Source organism: Otolemur garnettii, unplaced genomic scaffold (assembly GCF_000181295.1).
Source record: "Otolemur garnettii isolate 467f Iridium unplaced genomic scaffold, OtoGar3 scaffold00021, whole genome shotgun sequence".
Classification (NCBI taxonomy): domain Eukaryota; kingdom Metazoa; phylum Chordata; class Mammalia; order Primates; family Galagidae; genus Otolemur; species Otolemur garnettii.
In genome coordinates, this window is record NW_003852416.1 from 20856649 (window position 1) to 20862439 (window position 5791).

The following is a 5791-nucleotide window of genomic DNA, read 5'->3' on the forward strand; positions in this document are numbered from 1 at the left end:
TAGTCCCAGCTACTCAGGAGGCTGAGGCAAGAGAATCGCTTAAGCCCAGGAGTTGGAGGTTGCTGTGAGCTGTGATGCCACAGTACTCTACCCAGGGTGACAGCTTGAGGCTCTGTCTCAAAAAAGAGAACTATACTCTAGAGAGGATGAATAAATACTTCGCATACATTATGCCTCAATAAACTTGACATAAAAAGGATAGAGGGAGATTGTTCATGAGGAGCTTCTGATAGTGCCTGGCACATAGTGAGTGCTCAGTGTTTACTGTTATCATTATTATTATTATTGTCACTACTGCTATTGTTCCTTCTACAACTCTTGAATTGAGAGTAGTACCATGAAGAGAAATGGGCCATATTTTGCCTACCTATAGACTTATGACATAATGTGTGGTCAATCTTCCTCATTTTATAAAGAAACTGAGACCCAGAAACTGGTCCTATCCCCTCTTCCCCTTCAGATTTGTGTTTCTTCCCTCTCTTCACACCCCACCCCAACCCAGCCTTCATTGCTAAAGGGAAATAGCACAATTTGGGTTTAATTAAGGTAGATGTACAAATGGAAGACACTGGAGGACATTACACAGAGACAACTTCCTGCATGTTCCACAGCTCAAACCTGAGGCCTTTTAGAGTCCATAAATAACTGAAATTGTTTCTCTGATAACCCAGGTAGGGTTGGGCTGCTCAAGGGTAAACATCTCAAATTGGCTTCTTTGATGGCCTCCAGCTAATCAGAATACTTTGAAGAACTTGAAAAAATAGTTCTTCATTTCATATGAAACCAGAAAAAAACCCTGATTAGCAAATGCAATTCTAAGAAATAAAAAAAAAAATTGGAGGCATCACGTTACCAGACTTCAGTTATACTACAAGTCTCTAGTGATCAAAACAGCATGGTATTAACATAAAAATAGAGACATAGATCTATGGAACAGAATAGAGAAATAAAGAGATGAAACAAGGCCTAATATCACCATCTAATCTTAATAAACCAAACAAAAGCATATGGTGGGGGAAAAGAAGGCTTATGTAATAAATGGTGCTGGAAGAACTGATTAGCCACATGTAAAAGGCTAAAACTGGACCTGCACCTCTCACCACTAACTCACACTGAATAAAAGATTTAAATTTAAGACATGAAACTATAAAAACTCTAAAAGAAAGCATAAAAAAACCTCTTAATGATATAGACCTAGGGAAAGATTTATGAAGAAGATCACATTGGTAATTATAGCAACAAAAATAAATAATGGAGGCTGGGCGCAGTGGCTTATGCCTGTAATCCCAGCACTCTGGGAGGCCAAGGCGGGTGGAGTGCCTGAGCTTACAAGTTCAAGACCAGCCTGAGCTAGAGCAAGACCCCTGTCTCTTAAAATAGCCAGGTGTTGTGGCAGGCACCTGTAGTCCCAGATACTCAGGAGGCTGAGGCAAGAGAATCGCTTGAGACCAAGAGTTTGAGGTTGCTGTGAGTTTCATGCCACAGCATTCTACCAGGGGTGACAAAGTGAGACTCTGTCTGAAAAATAAATGAATAAATACATATATACATACATGGGATCTGATCAAGCTTAAAAGCTTCTGTACAGCTTTTAAGGATGCAACAAAGCAAATAGACAACCCTCAGAAAGGCAGAAGATATTTGCATGGTATGAATCTGACAAAAGGCTAATAACCAGAATCTAAAAAGAACCCTAGCAACTTAACAAGAAAGTAAATAATCCAATTAATCTCTGGGGAAGAGAAATAAACAGAGCCTTCTTCCCAGAAGAGACAGAAGAATGGCCAAGAAATACATGAAAACATGCTCATTATCCTGAAGCATCAGAGAAATGCAAATCAAAACCACCTTATGTGATCATCTAATCCCAGTTCCAAAGTTGCAGATGCTAGTGTTGGTACAAAGAGAAGGGAACACTTATACACTGTTGGTAGGATTACAAAATAATATAGTCTTTTTAGAAAGAAGTATTGAGAATCCTCAAAGAGGTAAAAGTAGATCTTCCATTTCATCCCACAGTCCCATCACTGGGTATCTTCCCAGAAGAAACAAAAATCATTTTATCATAGGACATTTGCACTTGAATGTTTATAACCGCTCAATTCACAATCACAAAGATGTGGAAACAACCCAAGTGCCCATCAACCCATGAACAGCTTAATAAACTGTGACATATGTATACCATGGAGTACTATGTAGCCATAAAAAGATGGAAACTTTACATCTTTTGTATTTACCTGGATGGAGTTGACAAAAATCCTTTTTAGTAAAGCATCTCAAGAATGGAAAAACAAACTGGGCGAGGTGGCTCACGCCTGTAATCTTAGCACTCTGGGAGGCCGAGGCAGGTGGACTGCCTGAGCTTACAGGTTCAAGACCCGCCTGAGCGAGACCCTGCCTCTAAAAAATAGCCAGGTGCTGTGTCGGACAACTGTAGTCCCAGGTGCTTGGGAGGCTGAGGCAAGAGAATCACTTCAGCCCAAGAGTTTAAAATTGCCGTGAGCTATGATGCCATCGCACTCTACTAAGGGAGACAAAGTGAGACTCTATCTCTCAAATCAAAAAAAAAAGAATGGAAAAACAAGCATCCCATGTACTCAATACTAATTTGAAACTAGTAGATGAACAAATTGAAGGCCCACAGGAGAGAAAAACACAGCTAAATTCAAGAAGAGGGGGGAGGAGACTCAGTAAGCTCCCACCTAACAGGTACAATGTAGTGGCATGTGGCACACCTCCTGGGTGAAGGACTGAAATACAGTTCAGTCTTTACTTAACAAATGCAGATGATGTAACCTGATCATATGTACCCTTATATTAATCCTAAATAAAAAATTACAATACCTTCAACAAGATAAAAAAAAAAGATTGCTTGGAAGAGACCACATCAGAACCAAACTCAGATATGGCTGATGTCAGAATTATTAGACAAGAAATTTTAAAACTACTAAGATCAATATGCCAAAGGTGCTAATGGATAATGTAGACCAGGTGTCCTCAAACTATAGCCCGCGGGCCATATACAGCCTGCCTAGGACATTTATCCGGCCACTGGTTGTTTTTGCCTCCACTGCCTCTCCTGCTTAGCAGCCGACTTGTCCTGGGGCCCCCAGTCCGGCCCTCCAATGGTCTGAGGGACAGTGAACTGGCCCCCTGCTTAAACAGTTTGGGACCCCTGAATTGTAGACCTTTGCAAGAACAGATGGGGAAATGTAAATGGAGAGACGGAAAAATCCATAAAAGAACCAAAAAGAAATACTGGAGATCAAAAATCCTGTAACAAAAATGAATGCTTTTGATGGGCTTTTTAGTAGACTGAACATAACTGAGAAAAGAATTTGAACTTGAAGATATCTCAGTAGAAATTGCCAAAACTGGTTCTGGTGCCTGTGGCTCAAGCCGCTAAGGTGCCAGTCACATACACCTGAGCTGGCCGGTTTGTATCCGGCCAGGGCCCGCCAAACAACAATGACGGCTGCAACCAAAAAATAGCTGGGCATTGTGGTGGGCGCCTGTAGTCCCAGCTACTTAGGAGGCGGAGGCAGGAGAATCACTTGAGCCCAGGAGTTGGAGGTTGCTGTGAGCTGTGATGCCACAGCACTCTACCCCAGGCTTGAGGTTCTGTCTCAAAAAAAAAAAAAAAAGAAATTGATGAAACTGAAAAATTATAAGGATGAATAAACAGAATAGAAAATCCATGAACTATAGGACAACCATAGAGGTATAACATACACATTAAGGAAATAGCAGAAGAAGAGTAAAGAGGAAAAGAAACAGAATAAATACTTAAAGAATATTTCCCCAGAATCGCACAGTGGCTCAAACCTGTAATCTTAGAACTCTGAGAGACTGAGGTGGATAGATTGCCTAAGCTTAGGAGTTTGAGACCACCCTGAGCAAGAGTGGGACCCCATCACTACTAAAAGGTAGACACCTATAGTCTCAGCTACTTGGGAGGCTGAGACAAGAGGATCAGTTGAACCCAAGAGTTTGAGGCTGCTGTGAGCTATGACAACACAGCATTCTACCCAGGAAGACAGAGGGATACTCTGTCTCAAAAGAAGAAAAGAAGAAAATTTCCCCATATTGGCTGGGCATGGTGGCTCATGCCTGTAATCCTAGCACTCGGGGAGGCCAAGGTGGGTGGATTGCCTGAGCTCATGAGTTAGAGACCAGCCTCAGCAAAAATGAGACCTCGTTTCTACTAAAACTAGAAAAACTGAGACAAGAGAATCACTTGAGCCTGAGTTGGAGGCTGCTGTGAGCTATGACACCACGGCACCCTACCCAGGGAGATAGCTTGAGACTTTGTCTCAAAATAATAGTAACAACAACAACAATAATAATATGAATGTCAGACACCAAATAACCCAGGTGTCCTCAAACTACAGCCCGTGGGCCACATGCAGCCCACCTAGGACATTTATCCGGCCTGCCGGGTGTTCTTGCCGCTACTGCCTGTCCTGCTTAGCAGCAGACTTGTCCCAGAGCCTGCAGTCCAGCCCTCCAACCATCTAAGGGACAGTGAACTGGCCCCTTGTTTAAAAAATTTGAGGACCCCTGAAATAACAGATCCAGGAAGCTCAGAGAACACGAAGCAGGATAAATGCTTAAAGGAAAAAAATCCTACAACCAGGTACCAGCCTATTTAAATTGCAAAAAATCAAAGATAAAATATGCTAAAAGATGTCAGAGGGAAAAAATCTCTTACCTATAGAGGAGAAAGTTGAAGTATATTCAACTTTTTCTCAGAAAACATGCAAGCAAGAAGAAATCAGAGTAAAATATTTAAAGTGTTAAGAGAAAAAAATCACCAACATACAATCCTGTACCCTGTGAAATTATCCTTCTGGAATAAAGGAGGTATGCACACCTATAGTCCCAGCTACTCAGGAGGCTTGAGGCAAGAGGACCAGTTGGGTCTAGGACTTGCTATTCAAGTCCAGTCTGAATAGCATAAGATCCTGTTTCTAAGGCAAAAAAAAAAAAAAGAAAGAAAGAAAGAAAGAAAAAGTGAAGGAGAAATCTCAGACCAAAAAAAAAAATTTTTTTGAGGAAATTTGTTGCCAACAGATCTGCCTTGTAAGAAATGTTTAAAAAAAAGAAGTTCTTTTGAGACTAGATATAGGTCAGAAACGTGGATCTACATAAAGAAAAGGAAAGCATTGGAGAAAGGGTACGTGAAATTAAAATGAATTTTTAAAATTCTTAATTCATTTAAAAAATAGTTCTTTCCAAATAATAGCAACAATGTATTCAATTAGTGTATATATATATATATGCTTATGTATGCTTATTATGAGTGATATGAATGACAGAAAAGGGGTGGGAGGGAGAATTAGGATTATTTTGTTATTATAAGGTACTCTTACTACCTGTACGATAGCAGAGTGGTATTTGAAAGTGGACTTGCATGGCAGGCGCCTATAGTCCCAGCTAGTTAGGAGGCTGAGAGAAGAAAATCACTTAAGCCCAAGAGTTTGAGGTTACTGTGAGCTGTGATGCTACAGCACTCTACCAAGGGTGACATAGTGAGACTCAAAGAAAGTGGACTTGGAGTCACTATACTGTATATTAAAAACTCTAGGGCAACCTTTTTAAAAAGTTTGAAAAAAGAAGCATAATTGATATGTTAAGAAAGGAGAGAAAATGTAATCATATAAAATGCTCAGTTGAAACCATAGAAGGCAGAAACAGAGTGGGTGAAAAAATAGGAAAAGAAAAAACAAGGACAAGAAACAGAAAAAGTCACAAACACAGTATATCCAAGTATTTCAATAATCAAGAAAGG